The sequence below is a fragment of the Cryptomeria japonica genome, chromosome 6, assembly GCF_030272615.1.
Source record: "Cryptomeria japonica chromosome 6, Sugi_1.0, whole genome shotgun sequence".
NCBI lineage: Eukaryota > Viridiplantae > Streptophyta > Pinopsida > Cupressales > Cupressaceae > Cryptomeria > Cryptomeria japonica.
The window spans coordinates 438,619,200-438,638,047 of record NC_081410.1 but is presented as its reverse complement, the minus strand read 5'-3'; the positions used below and the strand labels follow the sequence as shown (position 1 = coordinate 438,638,047).

The window sequence follows — 18,848 nt, the reverse complement described above, 5'->3', positions numbered from 1 at the left end:
GATTTAGATTTACCTCTAGACTTAGATTGTCTATCTCCTAGCTTGTTCAACTTCTCACAAACAAGGCATCCTTTGTAAGACCTCTGAATTTCTACTTCACTTCTCATGTTAACAAGGTTGCAACTACCTCAAGTTTTCACTTAAATAAGTACTACTAATGGCCATAACAAGAAAGAACATCGCATAAAACAAGCAAAGAGCATAACAAAGTAATGCATTCATCTTCTATACACCCTAACATCATCAAAGTCTAATTGGCTTGCCATGATATCGAATACATTCAAATTTCCCTCACAAAGTTGCCATCACTCATTTTAAGGAACTGCAACTCCTTATGAAGAAAAAGTTTGTTCACGCTGATACAAAGAGACTGTATTTTCTCATAGCTCTTTTGTGGTAGCTTCACTTGAGACATTGAGCAATATTGAATAAAGGCGGCAAGATTCTTTCCAACTTTTTGCCTTCCTGTCCATTTTCATCCAATCTTTTGTCATCATAACCAATGGCCTTTGTTTTGTACAAAGCAACTCACTAATCTCCATCCATGCTATCTCCATCTTGGGCTTCCAAACCTCAAAAGTTCTAGCCATCAAACTTTTCAATCTTCATCCTTGAAGTGCTTGCCAATTCTTTCACACATGAGATTGACCTACACAAAGCTCCCATTCACGTAAAGGTTTATTGTAGGGTCAATATGCCCTTCCTCGTGCAAATCTAGCTAAACCCTAGCTCTGATGCCAAATGAAGAGAAATAGCATTGATAAACCAATAAAAATGAAGTATTGCTAACAAAATCTTGAACGCAATGGATTAAAAATAATGACATATATTATTTACCCTAGGAAACCTTTTGGGAAAACACCCAACAAAACAACACTGATTGTATTAACTCAACTGTTAACAATACAATAAGATATTGTTTGCTTGTCTTTTAACCCTAATCACTGTGTGATTACTTATATGCACATCACATTTGTAAACCACTATGCAGCATTATCTTAAACAAAAGAACTAGTGACCCTTGCATGAGTGTTTTCTTATGCAGTTCTGGTTTCAGGATTTAATCAAGAGCACTGGTGGCAATAATGGAATATAAACAGCTATGCCTACTGAAAGAACCTTTGCAGATTTTTAAGCAAATCCAATTAGCAGTGTAATGTAATACTCAAATAATCTTTTCCACCATCCTCCTTGTGTGTACCGCGGGAGCCATATAAAAGGGTATAGAGACCAATAAAATGAAAATTAAATAATCAAAGAAGTCTAGTGGGAAGTTGAAGTGATGACTGGCGTGATATATGCCAATGCAAAACATGAAAGCATACACTAAGCACACAAGTTGCTTGTTAAAACTGCCAAGATAGTGTCTTCCCATGGACTGTAATCATTGCTAGATATGCACAAAATGATCATGCTGAAATAGCATTGAAGATTGTTTAAAGCAAATGCAATTGGTGAGAGTAAACCCAGGCTCATCTTCCTCTGCATCCTCTCAGCTTGCTATTAAACTTGGAGCTTTGGAACAGGGTATGGGAATCCCAAAAAAAAAATTCAAGAGCAGATTCTTTTCAAGTGCTAAAAGACATGCAGGCATTAAGTGGCAACAAACAGAAGGCAAGTAAATTGTTTGACAAAAACAATTAATCAAAAGCAGATCTTTTTCAGAAGCTGTAGTAGTGACAACCTGGATGGACAAGTATGCAAAATATAGAAGCCTGCAGATGCCATACGCAGTGGTTGATGACAGTAATAAAAATCAGATTACTATCAGATTTTGCAGCTCTGGTGTCTCAAAAGTTAGAACTTTTGGAATGTATTTTTCCCTTGAAATAGGGAATAGTTCAGTTTTGGTTTCCCTCAATTGACATAATACATGCTTTTTCTGTGGATATCAAAAGTATAGTGAGATTTGAAGTTTGTGGTAAGTGAATTGGAGATTGCAGCAGGAAATAAGAGGAGGTTCCCACCCTCGATTTTGGATACAACCGATTCATTTATCCATCAGCAATAAGCGCAGAATACTGATGGTCTAGGGTTTAAGTGGTTTGGCTAGCTTTTGATGGCAAATGCTCTTCCTCAAACTCTAATCAGCCTGAGATTTTCTCAGTTTGATTTATAACGTATATTTGACTTAATGCCTCAAGAAATACAAATTTCTGCGTTCAGCAAAACATCTTGCTTTTGGGCAGGAAAATGTTGACCACCTTAGTTGTTATGTTGACTCCTTTGAATAAAAATATGTATCTTCATGATCCTTCTTATAAATGTGATAGAAATAGCTTATGTTGAACCATTGCCAGATATTTCTACAAAGAAATAGACTTGAAATTAAAAGGTAGCAAATGGTTGATTATCGCGAAGGGTCAAGTCTATAAATCAAGAGAAAAGAATGAAAAACAAAACCGTTCATAAACGCAATATATGAAGACTGATTCACAACCCAGCTTATAACAAGTTGAAGATGAAATGGCTAAGAAGAAGAAGACATGAAAAATGACCGATCAGAATGGGAATAACTGAGTCCATCCAAATTCCAATATGAATGACTTATTTGAAGGCAATAGGTGAGGTAAGGATTGGATAACAAGCACATGGCGATAAGACAAGGAACATTTGACATGTTGAAATATGCGAGGATGCCAAGGAAGCAGGAGCCTAATTCAGTATCCAGAAGGTAGAAAAATACAAACACAGAAATAAAAATTTATTAACAAGACGTCCAACACCTGTGGTGGTGTTCACTAAAGTCTCCAAACATCTCCCTCATGCACATGATTCTGCATTGATGGCGCCATTAGGTGTAATAATCTTCCTGGATCCTGCCCAATAACAATAATATCTCAACAAATGAGAACATCTAGTGAATCAAATGAACTAGCACCTGCACCATTAAGAGGTGTAGGAGTTCCGCTGATAGGTAATATGTTCGTGTGTTAAATGAAATTGTTTTGTTGAATTGGAAGAATGAATTTTTTGGCTTTACCTATCAATTAATCAAATCGCAGTAGCATAGATTTTATTCAAATAAGAATTATTAACGATTTAGACAAGTGCATTAAAATATTTCAACAAGAAATATAAAAACAAGTGAAAACATTGTTGGGAAATTTCACTATCTAATCCAATTATTTGACATCAAATTGTGTACATTTTATTCATATAAGACTTATTTACCATGAAACAATCTTAGACAAGTGCATTGAAATATTAAAAAAAAATATAAAACAAATGAAAACATTGTTGGTAAATTTCACTCTCTAATCCAATTGTTTGGCATTAAATTATGATACTGATTTGGTGAGATACAAGGCATAGAGTCCGACTACCACAACATAGAAATCTGAAATTTGTATGCAGATTTAAAATTAAATGTTCATAATCTTGGATTAACATGAAAAGATTTAATGGAATTTAAATCGGTAAATGCTACTATTACAACACAACACACAAAATTCACATGGAGAAACCCTTGAGGAAAAATACTCCACCAAAAAAAAGAGACCAAGCATGTATCAACTTTAAAATCAAGATTACAATACAATCATACTTCCATTCTCCTCTTTGCCTCCAATTTGACAGCACCTGTGTACCGAAACAATCTCAACACATCCAACATTATCCCATTCCTACATATTATTCCTTCTTGTTCCAAACTATATTATTACTTTCCACTTCCATTCTTCTCTTTGGCACCAATTTATAGACTTCATCGAAGAGGAAACCATTGGTGGTTTACAAAACAAGAGGAGGCTCAAAAAGTGCCAACAAGGCATCCAAAAATAGCCCTTCATGAATTTCCATGCCCAAGGCAACTCATGAATCACCCTCTTTCCTCCCAAACACCCAAGCCAAGAGGAGGCTCAAAAAATACCAACAAAACATCCAAAAAATGACCCTTCATGAATTTCCATGCCCAAGGCAACTCAAGAATCATCCTCTTCCCTCCCAAACACCCAAGCCTCATGGACAACCTCTAGAATACCAGGAGTCACTCGAGGAAAATCCAAAAGTTTTTGTCTTCCCTATCCCAAGCACCCAACTTGGGGAATGCCAAAAGATGTGTACAAAACTCAACGTCCTTCACTCTTCCCCAAGCATTCCACCTGGAGGTGGAAATTAATTAAATAATTTAGTCTTCACAAGTCACCTTTAGCACTACCAATGGACCCCTCCTCTCTTATGAATGTATTGCAAACAATATGTGGATAAATTATATGTTGGAAACATGTTAAATGACATAGGATTTACAAGGTAAATGGCACTTTAATCCTAACAAACAAGATTTTTTAAACCTCTCATTTAATTCATGAGAATCAAATAAAATCATTTCAATTCATTTAAATAACCAAGAAAAATCCTAAGACATTAGAAATGAAGACGCTGCTGCATACTACAGGCATCGTACATGAATGCAAAAGGATTAAGGCCACTTGTTCTCAATAAACAGGCAAATACAGTAAGGAGACATCAAAGCCACATTGACAAAAATGAAGGTATTCAGAAGTAAATAAAGGTTGAAGGTGCTCCATTACATCAGAGAACAAAGGGTTCTTATCGATTCTGTTTACATTGTTTGAGAAAATATATTATGCTTATCTTTCAAAAAGATAGTTTCAGTATTTTCAACTGATTATAAACTGGTAAGGGATTTTTTGAGATCTCCACCCACCATTTTCAAACGTGTTTGTGTGGAAATATATGAAGAGTTTTGGAAGTACTTACCTGCCATTTTTCAAGCTATGGAAAAGTAGCAGATCCTTGTGGGTAGCTGCTAATTGTTAAAATTATCAAGAGCAGATTAACTAAAATACGGAACAGAAAGAGTATCAGAAATAAGACACAAACACAAATTTATAGTGGTTCACCATAAAAGGCTACATCCACTCTCAAAGCAAACCAGTATGTTATTGATTCACTGTTTCTCAGGTACATTGCAGGCAACAGCAGTATGCCTTTTATTAGTAATTATATTAACAATATCCAGAATGTGAAGGGCCTAAAGGTATTGGAGGGAAAATCTTAAAACTTTTAGGTTTCATATCCAACAATCTCCCACTTGAAACCCAACCACTACTGCAAACCAACAATCTCACATATCCCCTGCATTTCCATTCTTAGCATCACTTTGTAACCAAGCCCGGAGAAGAATTGCAAGACTTTATTTTTGCCAAAATCTGCTCAAGGACACCCCGAATAAGTCTTCTACAAAGCACATCACATTTAATAAAACTTAGCAACTGATTAAATCTCAAAATAATCCTTTCCATATTTTCAGTCCTCATATCAAAGACGTTTAAGAGAACCCTATGTGCAAAATGCATCAATCTGATAAATGTGGTAGCACTTCCCCAAACAGTTGCTCCATGCCTGTGAAAAGTTTCCAAATATACTAATTCAAACTTCAATTGCCTAGCATCATTCCAATAAACTTCAGTGTCTAACTGGGCACAAATGACAACATTCTTAGTTGTGCTCCCAAGATAGGCCTCAACAATCTCCTTCATTTTGATCAGTACCAGGGAAGCTATTTCCTCTGCTACAAACTAATTCTTGTCACCTTTGTATGTGACAACAATCATAGGCTTATCACCTGGCCCCGTAATTACCTTGGATGGCCATAGCTTGATATCACTCTGAACCGATGCATCAAAGTATCTCCTATCTGCCATAGACATATTAGTCTCACTTCTAGAAGCCCCCTAAAGAGTAATGTCCACCAAGAGATTAATCTGACCACCCATTTGTTCTTCTCCTCCATCAATTGGGTGCACAAGCTTCCGATTTTTTACCATGCTACTCTTCCGATTTTTTACCATGCTACTGTCGGTGCTTGTGCCTTCATCAGAAATCTTTCGAATGTTCACAATAGAACTTTCCTGCTGTTGGCCCAATACCTGTGAAGGGTTTTGACCCCTTCCCTGACCAGCTGAAGCAAGCCGTAGTTCCACTTCCTTTGTTCTCTGTCGAACAACTATCATATCAACACTCTTGTTGATACTAATTTGTGAGCGGTTGACAACTCCAACCCAAGGATATTGTAAACAATATGATCATCCTTCAAGAACACCCAAACCATTGGTCCCAAAACTAAATGAAGATGCACTTCCATTTGTCACAAATGAAAAGATAGGACCTTTGCTCATGTTTTCAGAGCCAAACTCAAAAATTGGATTTCGTTTGCAGTTTAACCTAGCGTCAGATGCAAGAGGCAGAGACTTTGATGTTTGGACGGTAGGGATAATACACCCTTTGTAGTTGTGCAAACCTTGTTTTTGAGCCCCTCAACAATGTTTGGTTGCGATTTGTTGGTCCTAGTTCCCAGAACCCACTTCAACTTAAATTCTAGAATAGAATATAAACATTGAATAGTAGTGTTCATACAGCAAATATTGCCCAAATTGAATAAACCAGCTGTGTGGCCCACAGAAGCAACCAGCTCTTTGTCTGGAAGGTCCTCAACAAATACAGATTTATTTTCTGGAGCCTTGACTATCTCATCTGTAGTGCCCATCATCAATATCTCTCCTTCCTTCACACCCAAGGTATCCCAATCAGCGTCATCTTTGAGGAGACCATCCTTAACCATGATCTTCTGTCTCTCATGGGGGACACCGGTCACTCCATACAACTGACATTTGAATACAAGAGGTGGCTGACTTGGTCAATTTCGACTACTGGAAAAACTTCTACTTCCCTTTCAGACATTTGCACTTACACAACATCACTCTCTGTCAAATCTAAGTCCTCCAAAAGCTTCAAATTTTTGCGCAAATTATACTCCTCAATTTCCAAGGTGCTAAGAAATTCCTCAATAACAAAATCGGCTCCATCGTCTAATTGATCTGAAAACCTCTTTTGAGCAACCAAGATCTCATACAATGGCGAATCTAGATTAGGATGAACAATTCCCACTTCAACTTGACCCTCTACTGCCTAATTTGTTGCCCCAAACAATTACCAAGGCCCCTTTTGTTACTTTCCGCCTATTGGATTCAAAACTTATTTCACATCCTTGAGAACCCAATTGACCAACAGAGATTACATTTTGTTTGAACTACGAAACATATCTAACATCCCACAACCACCAACTATTTCCATTTTTCAGTTTTAATGAAATATCCCCTTTGCCAACAATATCATAGGAGCTATTGTTACCAAGAAAGACCTTACCGAAATCACCGCTTTGCAGATTTTTGAAATACTCCTTGCACAGAGTGAAATGGAATGAAGCTCCCGAATCAAGAACCCAAACATCAGTTGCAATTTCTTCTTCGGTTAAGATAAGAACACCTGCATCTTCTGGGTACACGGCATTTGCTTCCTCTTCTTTTGTTTGATTCACAGTCATCTTATATGACCAACAATTCTTTTTGATGTGGCCATGCTTACCACAATACCAGCAACCACCATCTCTACCTTTGAATTTTGACCTTATGTAATATCCCCTTATATGATCTTTTTTTCTATTAAAATTATGTTCAAAATGAATTGGGAGAGTGGCAAATATAATGTCAATTATCTTGATAATTAGATTGTTCAACAGTACTTATACGAAAATGGTGATTTCAATGTCTTATCAGAATATTGGATCTGCTATCTATAGTGGAAAGTATTTGTAATATACACTAAGATATAAGAGGTATCCCAATATGTTGATATATAGATAGAATTGTGCAATGTAAATAAGTTAAGGATAGTATGACTTATCCTTGTGTTTGCAAGATCAAGTACATAGCAACCGTTAAGTCATCAGGACATAAATCTAATAAGTAATTGGCAGATCAGTAGAAGGTTGTTTGCATATATTTCCAGAATATTGGATCTGCTATCTATAGTGGAAAGTATTTGTAATATACACTAAGATATAAGAGGTATCCCAATATGTTGATATATAGATAGAATTGTGCAATGTAAATAAGTTAAGGATAGTATGACTTATCCTTGTGTTTGCAAGATCAAGTACATAGCAACCGTTAAGTCATCAGGACATAAATCTAATAAGTAATTGGCAGATCAGTAGAAGGTTGTTTGCATATATTTCCAGAATATTGGATCTGCTATCCATAGTGGAAAGTATTTGTAATATACACTAACATATAAGAGGTATCCCAATATGTTGATATATAGATAGAATTGTGCAATGTAAATAAGTTAAGGATAGTATGACTTATCCTTGTGTTTGCAAGATCAAGTATATCGATACAAACATATCAATAAGTTGTTGTCTCGGATATCTCTGGAAATATATGCAAACAACCTTCTACTGATCTGCCAATTACTTATTAGATTTATGTCCTGATGACTTAACGGTTGCTATGTCTGATATCGCTTTAGAAATACGCACGTTATCTCTCGGTCTGATACCACTGGGTATATATGCAAAGGATAATGGTTACAGATCTGAGAGTATTATGGTGTTACTGATATCTTCCTTATATTGTATGCAAATAATACTTCTGTGAGTCGATCTGATATTTGATCGCTTGTCTGATACAGATGTCCGAAGTAGCGATTCCCTTGGCGCTGTTTCTGATCTTTATCGCTAATTGTATGTGTCCTAGCCTTGGATGGCTGCTATTTGCTCAACCTGAGCAATCCAAATCTGGATTAGAAGTAAATAAGAAGTTCTATATTTCTCTTTTGGAGGAGTGGTGGATATCCCTTTAATAAGTCTTGAAGAGGTATGAACGTGAGAGGATGCAACCCAATATCAAATCACACCTCTTCCTTATTTACCTAAGTTACCAATTCGGGTTCGGAATCAAGTACGGAGTCGCGGACTCGGCAAAAACAAAATTCTTGGGTATGGGTACAGGTTCGCCCGTACATATATATATATATATATTCAAACATCAAAATTATAAAATATAATTATATAATTTATAAACTATCACTAGCATTATTGATTATTACAATGATACAATCCATACAAAAATGAAACATACAATGTGACTGCTGCAATGATATATTACAGCAGTTATAAACATATCAGATATTACAGAGAATAATATAATACAATATCATTCAACCACGAAAAAAGAACCCTAAGTTAGAGCACGACAGAGATGAATAAGAATAGCATTAGGACAATAGGATGGACAGAATAAGGACATAAATAAAAGCAGATCTGTAGTAGCCTAGAACAGCTTGGTGCAATAGAACAAGAGAATATATGAGCAGCCTTCTGTAGAGGATAAGAACAAAATTCAGAGCAGACCAGTGAAGCATATTGGAAAAGATCAGAGAGACATGGGTTTACATGTTAAAAAAATATTAAAAGTATTTTTTTATTGGTTTTTGTGTTTTTATGACTCGTGGGCCCTGTTTTTGTTAACCCACGAGCCTGGGTTATCCTGGGTCCGCCCAGGTTCTCCCTGGGTTCCACCCGGGTCCTGCCCAGGTGGATGGGTTCTCTGTGGCAGGACCCACAAAGAACCCATCCACCCGGGTGGAACCCAAGGAGAACCCGGGGAGGACCAGGACCAGGCAAGAACCAAGACCTGGACCCAGCCTAAAATGCCAAGAACCGATATCTTAGTTATTTACTAACAACATCAATTAATTAATTAATTTTTGATCTAACTTATTTCTCCCTCTTTGAACAGCAATAATCTTGATCTTAACTATTAAATCTTCTTTTAATTATCAACACTCACTCCTTGAATAGAAATCGCACCTTTCTGTAACAAGTGATCCCCTTAATTATGCATTTATAATCTTCTCATTTTAGAAGCAATCGAACCCTCATTCCCTTTCCTTGTCTTAATGAATATCATATTTTATTATTACTTATTTATTTTTTTATATTTTAATTTTATTATTATTTATTATCCAATCTTTGGGAATGGGACATTACACCTTCCTCGTGATTCCTCACGATCTCTTGGGACTCTTCCCTCTTTCTTTTGATCTACCCCTGTCATCTGCAATCAAAGCATTACCTAATGTTGGATTCTCGCCCTCGTTCTTCCTTTCACCAACAACATCATCAAATTTCAATGTATTTGTACCAGAAACAAAGTTACTAACTGCCATAACCATGCCCATAACCATGCTATTTCAGCTTTCTGGCAAAGAGGACAAGATTAATAGAGCCCAAACTTCTTCAGCAAAACTAATTTTAACAGAAGCTAACTGACTGGTAGCTGTATTAAAATTATTTAAATGTGTTGCTGCAGAACTTCCTTCAGCCATTTTCATATTAAACAACCGCTTGATCAGAAATACTTTATTTGATGCTGAGGGCTTCTCATGTGGCTTATCCAAAATACTCATTAAATCAGCCGTTAATGTAGCTTTAGCTGTGTTAAACGCTTTAAATATGTTGAACGCTTTAGATATGTTAAATGCTATATATGGAGATAAGCACAACCAAATCGCTCCCAGTGCTTTTCTGTCCAGAATATCCCAATCTTCATCTAACATAGATGCTGGTTTCTTGGCTTCACCATGTAATGATTGCCATAAATCTTTCTAGCACAAAAAGTCCTCCATCTGCATTTTCCACAATGGATAATTATGGCAATTGAATCTTTCGACCTTTCATTCATCAATCAACATTGCTCCCACTCATACTCGAATCTCTCCTCCTGAATACAACCAATTCTGATACCAATTATTAAAATAATTAAGAGCAAATTAACTAAATAAAGAACAGTAAGCGACAATCAGAATTAAGACACAAACACAAAATTATAGTGGTTCACCATAAAAGGCTACATCCACTCTCAAAGCAAAGCAAAATGTTATTAAATCAGTCTCTCAGGTACATTGCAGGCAACAATTGCATGCCTTTTATAAGTAATTATATGAACAATATCTAGAATGTGAAGGGCCAAAAGCTATTGGAGAGGACAACATAAGACTGTTGGGTTTCATATCCAACACTAATATCATGAGGGTTTGGTATTCTTTCATGTGTACTCAACACAATAAATCATTTCACTGTCAATTAATACAAAATTATGAGCTCATTCAAATTCATCCCATAAATTTCGCTCAATCTTTTCTAGTATCAAGTCTGTAGTGTCTATCAAAATGGATGTAATGTTGTGTTCCACGAGGACGCATCCCATACTGTTTTGGACCCGTACCCATAACGGGGACAAAACGGGGATGTGGGGACAGTTTTTTGTCGTGCCCAGCCTGTTTCTTGCATGCACCAGACAACAAGAACGTTTCCTACAGGCGATGGGGACAGTTCTTAACCATTAGGGACATCCAAGCGTTCCTGGGACGGCTGAGGGGCTCCTAGGAGTACCCTGACCATTCCAGGGACACCTAGATGTCCCCAACAACCCCGAACGTCTGCCAATGCACAAAACAAAACAAAACAGTAATTTTTTAATTTCGTTTTTTACCTAGCCGGCCCCACCAACAGCATAAAACAACAATAAAAATATAAATAAACCCTAATCCAACAATAAAACAAGCAAAAAGAAGGAAAAAAACATTTCATTTGGCATTTGCAAAGTTGGAGAATAGCAGCAAGAGGAGAAGAAACAGCTGCTCAAGGAGTGAAGAGGAGGTGAAAGAGGAGGTTAGGGCATAAAATCAACTCCACAAGAGCTATGCTTTTCATTTTGCATTTACTTTTTCAATTTATTTTAGATTTGTTCAATTTTCTTTTCAAGTTTTTGAACAAAAAGGGAGGGCATGGTGGGTTTATTTTGTTTATTTTTCAACTTGCAGCTTTCTTTGACATTCTTACACAAACAAAATCATGAGCAGCTATGAGAATAGTAGTGGGAGTATTGATAGTGATAAATAGAATGATGAAGTTGAAATTGAAGAAAGAACTCAAACAAGACCAAGAACTAGAAGTGGGAAAGTCAATGGGGAGTTTTCAAAAAGTGTGAATGTAGCAGGGGCAGCAAGTTCCTCAAACCCATTTGAATGTCCTTCCCAAATCCTGAAACACTATGCAAAGGCCCATTCGACCCCAAAAAACTTCTACTAAAATTTACTACAAGAATTGACAGAGACAAGGAAAAAAATTCAGGGGGTAGTAGAAAATGGGAGTGTCATTTGTGCCACAAACACATTAATGGCAGCTATACTAGAGTCTATTGCCATCTTTTGGGCATAAGTGGTCAAGGGGTTAAAGGTTGCAAAAAAATAGCTCAAGCTAAGAAAATTGAGGCAACTAGATTGCACATGGAGGGGGAAGCATAAGTAAAGGGACTTCAACAGAGAATTTGTAGCCTACAATGTCAATGGATGATGCTTCTCATGGGGAAGAGGGTGCCACTTCTACTAGAGGAAAGACAAATTAGACTAAGAGAGAAACTAATGTTGCTGATTTGTTTAACATACAAGCACAATATAAGGTTGAAGCCTCTATTGCTAAGTTTCTTTATGCTCATGCTATACCATTCCATGTCTCACGTTCTTCATATTTTAAACAAATGTTCAAAGATGTCACAGTTCCTAGTCCCTCATTTGTTCCACCTAGAGAAACTAAGCTATGCACCACTATTCTTGATAAAGAGTACTCCAAGGTTGACTATTTTGATGGAGGATATGAGACAAACATGGATGAGAGATGGATGCTCCATAATCATGGATGACTAGACCGATATCAAACAACGGCCACTCATCAATCTTATTGTCACTATCACTGCAAGCTCTTATTTTCTTAGAGCTATAGATTTTTCAGGGAAAAGAAAGGATGCAGCCTTCCAATTCAGATTTTGAGAGAGGCCATAGAAGAGGTTGGAGCCTCTAATGTTGTGCAAGTAGTGACTGATTTAGCCCATGCGTGTCAGCTAGCTAGAATGATGGTGGATAGTGCTTAAAAAGCACATTTTTTGGACTCCATGTTGTGTGCATGCATTGAAGAATACCTTGAAGGGCATTGGGAAAATTGATTGAGTGAAGAATGGTGTTAGAGGCTAGAGATGTGCAAATGTTCATTTGCAACCATCATACTTCACTTGCATTGTTTAGGACATTTTAGAGGAAGGAATTTTTCAGGCACGTGGAGACTAGATATGCCAGCTACTTTATTTTGTTAGAAAGGATGCTTGAGGTCCAGGAGGCTCTACAATCCATGGTGGTCAATGCAGAGTGGGTTAGATGGCATGAAGCAAGCACACCGGAGGGAAAAAGTGTGAAGCAAAAGATCCTTGATGATAACTAGTGGTCCACAATGAGGTAAGAAAATTGGCATTGCTGATTTTATTATTTAATTTTTGAAATGTTTCTAACTTGTAACTTGCTTGCACTTGCAAATATATTTGCTCCTTCATTGAGCCTATTGTGCGAGTGATTAGATATGTTGATACTGACTCTCCTAACCTTGGAGAGATTTATGAGACCTTTGATAGCATGCTTGGGCAGATCCAAGCAAGTTATTCATAGAAGGGAAACTACTTTGGGATTTTATGAGGAGCATCTTAGGCCCATTGTGACGCGACGATGGAACATTATGAACAACCCACTTCACTGGCAGCCCATGCTCTCAATCCTAAATGGTATGCACCAAGGCCTAGGAGAGTAGCTCCATCTAGTGACGAAGAGGAAAAAGATGGCTTCTTTAAGGCCCTTACAAAAATGTATAGTGAACATGATTCTACCGAACTTTGTATACAGTGGCTTGCATTTGTCAATATTCGTGGTCCAACCTTTGGCAAACCAGAGGTGAGATCAGATAGAGCTACATTAGCTCAAGTCAAGCCTATTGGATAGTGGATGTGGCATGGTAGGGATGCACCAGACCTAAGAGTAATTGTCGGTCATCTTCATTCAGAGGTTGCCAATTCCTTACTACAAAGTGGAATTGGTCCACATATAGCTTCATCCAATCAGTCAAGAGGAACCACCTTACCTCTAGATGATTGGAGAAGTTAGTGCTTGTTCATAGTGCATTGCAGCTACAAGATCACCAGACTCTTGAGTATTGTCAAACTCCAACCTACATTGGGATGTCAATCCCGAAGATGCTATGCAAGTTGAGGAGGAGACACCTCCTAGATTGCTAGGGGTTCCATTGGTTGAGGAAACAGCCCCTTATATTGATAGTGACTCAGACAGAGACTCAAGCTTTGATCTTGATTTAGACTCTTAGTCTTAGACCTACTATGTGCTGATTATGGACAGCCATATATTTTCTTAGTTTATCTTGTTATAATTATGGACAGCTGTTATGGACTTCTATGTTTTCTATTTACAATTTATGTCATTTCATAGTTATGGATGTTTAATATTTATGTCTATCATGGAATTGGATGTTTATGACATGTTTATTGACAATGATGAATGAAAGCATTTGAATTTTGGTAAAATGTTTGTTGGTTCTCTTGTGAAATCTCAATTCAAGTCTAATGCAATGTATTAATGTCTATGATGAATGCTTTACCATTGTTATGAAATGCATATTTGAAATTTCTCTATATTTTTAAAAAAATCCCCCAAATTTTTTAACAGCCATCCCCTGCTGTCCCCCCAAAAGTACCCCCATGCCAGAAACACGTCCCAGCATCCCCTGCCATCCCCATCCCTGGAACTCCGTGGAAAATAGATGTAATGTCATAGCCATTTTCTTCCATTGTAAAATTTAAGGAAAATCTAACTATGCATATGATCCCAGATTGCATATGAATTTCTTGATGGCACCATATGACAAAAGAAAAGAAATGACTGTATTCAACGCTAAGGGTTTATCTCCTTTAAAATTGATTCGTTCTGCTACTGACATTAATTTCTGTTGCATAAACACTTTCTCGAAAAGAGAAAATGGAACTATACTTAAATCAAGATGAATCTGTTGACAGAATATTTGATACGAAGATTGTCAAGACTATAGTTAAATTGACGCTAAGTCCTCAATGGTACATTTGATCCCAGATAGTCCAGATTATTTGTGGAAACTGGTATAAAAGTGTGCGTGTGTGTGTGTGTGTGTGTGAGCATGTACATGTGTATACGTATATAAATGAGTTTATATGTTGGTTTATTTACTGTGGCCTGTTTCCATGATAGGATTTTTGAATTGCAGCACTATCCTACTGTTTGCCTCATATAACAGAAAATTTTACTTACAAAAAAAATGAAAAAGCACTTACACTAATCATTTGAAAAGCAAGTAAAATCTTGTCTACTGGATCAAAGCATGCAATATAGAAATGGCTGAAATGAACTATTTTCAAAAAAAATTATTTCAATTTTGAAGCTTATAGACCATTCAAAGGTTAGGGAAAATTGCTGAAAATAAGGTGTAATATCACCTTTTACAAGTGCATTAGGATGCCTACACCAATAAACCTGAAACGTCTTTAAAATTCAGTGTTTCCATAGAAAGCATCAATCTGCATACTGAATGAGCCATAAGACTGGTCCTCACTAAACAAATTCCTACATAACGAGGCATAGGTCTGGTTCTTGAATACCTTCCATTCTTTTAACAAGTGTAAGAGTAAATAAATAAAGTACAAAGCAGGCAAATTTGGCGAGAGGGAACATAAATAGGATGATACAACCCTCATGAATTAGACATTCTCTAGCAATGGTTCATGGAACCTGATGAGCCTTCAAACTAGCCTATAGGTAGCCCCGAATGCCTTCTATGGCTATCATTACCAATTGAAAATGACACTTCAACAATGTGGTAGGAGCAACTGAGCCTTGTTGTGATGTATTAACAATCACCCCATTGCAAATGGGGACCTGTTGTGACCTATTTCACACATCGCCCCATCGCAGATGGGGACCCCTTGCTTTTGCTTTTTTGGGTCTTGCTTTGGCGTCGCAAGTACAGTGAGGAGTTAGAGTTTAAGAGTTAAGTTTCTAAGGTCATCCCAAGTCAAATTGAGAAATCTTGCTCAGAATTGCATTCAAATGTTATCAAAGTGCTCAGAAGGTCCGAAGGACGAGGATCGCAATTGCTTTGGGTCATTTCTGACAGCTTGCTATTTTTAGAAATTTTCTTTTTTTTTGCTTTTTTCTGCTTTTTTGAAAGTAGCATATGGGTTTTGTTCCTCAAGTCATTTTACTACTACCCATTTTGTTGGAATTTGAAAATCTTGACTCTAGGTATAAAAAAATAGGGCATCAAAAAAAAAAAAAAAATCTGAGATTAGGGTTTTGTTCTTTTAGTTCATTTTGATCCTGCCCATGTCCTCAGATTTGAAAAATTTTGCTTCTTCGTGTTAAAAGCAAGCAAAAGTTTGAAATTTTTGCTTTTTTCTAGAATTAGGGTTTTGATTTTCATGCCAAATTATTACTACCCTGTTCTCAGATTTTGAAAATTGTCTTTAAGGGTAAAAAGCAAAATGCAAACCCTAATTAGGATTTTGTTCTAGAAGATGAGCCATATTATTAGTGCCCATGTTCTCAAATTTCAAAAAAAAGGTCTCCAAGTGCAAAAAGCTGAGTGGGAACCCTAATTAGGGTGTTTTGTTCCAGATGAACCAGCAAGGTTCATGGCATGAACACTGTTGATCAAGTCTAGAGGAAGAATTTGAATTTGGCACATTGAAAATTTAGCCTAAGTTGGAGAAGTAAAAATCGCAGATGCTTAGACAAGTTCGTCAAGGCTCAAGGTTAGGCAAGTGGAATGGCAGATGATCAGTCAAATTCGTCCAAGGATGTCAAGCATGGAAGATGTTTAAGCAGGATCAATGTCTGCCAAGGCATAAGAAAGTTGTCCGATGAGCATCCAAGTCCAATTCATATCCAAAGCAAAATAGTATGACTCTTGGTAAACTCCTACCAATGGTTAATTAACTCTTGGCAAGAGTTAGTTAAACTCCTACTTGAGGTTAGACCATGTTGGAAAAAAAAAAAAAACTAAGGCATGGAAGTGTAAAGTAAGTTGGAAAATAAAATTGTCACATGAAATAAATTTTTAATTATTTTCCAAAAAAATTAAAGAAATTTTTTTATTATTTTCAAGAATTTTAGAAATTGAGAGAAAGTTCTAGAAGATTCTTTGCTAAGGATGAAGTTTGGAGAGAAAATTAAAATTTCCATTTTTGAAAGATTATGTCACAAAAAAATAATAAAAAATTAAAACAAAAATAAAACTTTTAAGCTTAGGAATCCTAGACTCTATATATTTTCAACCAATTCATTTCACAATTCATTACTCAGATTGAGAATTTGGAGAGCATTGAAAAGAAGGTTTTCTCTCAAAATTTGTGAATTTTGAATTTTTGAGAAATTTTCTAGAATAAAATTCTTCTAAAGTGTTGAAATCAAGAAATTAGGTGTTTTTTTTAGATTTTAAGACAGAATTTCAGAGTTGAAGGTAAATTTCAATCATTCAAAGATTCAATCCGACTGAATTTTCTTACCTTTCTATCTTATTTCTCTCAATTATATCAATTTCTTGACCAAATCCTTCACTTTCAGTCTGCTTTTTCGCAGAAATTTAACCTTTTAACAAGCTGAAAGTGAAATTTTCAGAAAAGAGGATTAAAAATCAGAATTAAAATCTGAAAATAATATGGAATTTTCATGTGTTTTTGTAGGTTAAGGCAGAAAAAGGTTGAAGATCGCCTTGTTTAGAAGCATGGAAGATCAAAATTCATGGTATAAAGGACAAATTCGCCCAAGAAGAGGAATGGCAGACAAAGGTTGAAGTTCGCCTTGTCTAGAAGCATGGCAGGTCCAGATGGCAGCATGGCTGATCAAATTTGAAGAAAAATTGACATCCAAAACAAGTTTGTCCAAGGCATGGTTAATGGCAAGACATCCTCGAGCCAAGCATGGAAGCAAGACATGGAATGAAGTAAGCCAAGTCCACCTTGGCATGAGACCTTCCATCTCACCTTGAACATGTCCAGCAAGCATCCAAGTTCACCTTGTATGATGCCTTCCAAGTTGGCACGGCAATGAAAGATGAACTGGAGTCAGGATAACATGTCCAAGCATCGGCAGACTCCTACCATCAGTTAACTAACTCCTGGCAAAGGTCAAGCAAACTCCTACATATGGTTAAGCTTAAAGCTAGACATGAGAGACATGGCAAACATTATTCCAAGTCCGTCTTGGCAAGACTCCTTCCAAATCTGCCCTTGGCAAGAGGTGAAGATGGCAAGACTTCTTCCAAGTCCGCCATCTAGAAAAGCAAACACAAGATGTCCACACTTAAGCAAAGTCCGCCAAGGAAGGTAGAAGAAAAATGGTAAGGGCAAAGCAAAATCCGCCTAGACACAAAGCAAACTTGGCATAGCATGTATGAAGTCCGCCTAAGGAGAAGAAAGCATAAAGTTCGCTAGGAACAAGCAAGAAGTTTGGAAGTTGAAGTAGCAAGAAGTTGGCAAAGTCCGCCTAGGAAAAGATTGTCAAGGCACATGAAAGGAGATCAAGTTGAAGGTGGTAAGACATTAACCAAGTCCCCCCTGGCAAACTATCCTCCAAGTTCACCAAGACATGGAAAATAAAGGTGGAAACAAGGTTGTCTAACATGCTTCCAAGTCCACCAAGGTAGAAACGAAAAGAATTTTGACAAGAAAAACAAAGTTTGAAAAGAAAGACTTGGCATCATGTCTTCCAACTCTGCCCTATGAAAGATGTCACAAGACCTTCAAAGTCCACCTATGCTAGTTTGGCTAATGCACTCCAAACTCCGCCCTGTCCAAGCATATGCCAAGTCCGCCTTGGCAAGGAAATCATCAAGTCACCAAGCATAAGAAGAATGTCCAAGGTATGAGAAAGTCCGCCCTAACACAAGGAAGATCCAATAAAGCATGAAGTCCGCTAGGCACAAGAGGTGGATGGCAAAGAAGTCACAAAGTCCGCCTTGGACAAATGGCTAATGAATATCAAAGTCTGCCTAGGAAGAGTTGAAGTTGGCAAGCATGTTAATTTCCAAGTCCGCCAAAAACAAAGTTGGTATGACTTCC

The 18,848-nt window shown here is 37.0% G+C and overlaps 1 long non-coding RNA gene across 1 annotated transcript; it reads right to left on the bottom strand.

The window, feature by feature from the left end:
• Positions 1 to 204: 204 nt before the first annotated feature.
• LOC131037516 (uncharacterized) lies at positions 205 to 2,994 on the bottom strand. Its single transcript, XR_009104237.1, has 2 exons — positions 2,727 to 2,994; positions 205 to 649 (listed from the first exon to the last, which is right to left on the bottom strand). It is a non-coding gene; the product is annotated as an uncharacterized LOC131037516 (long non-coding RNA).
• Between the last annotated feature and the right edge of the window lie 15,854 nt (positions 2,995 to 18,848).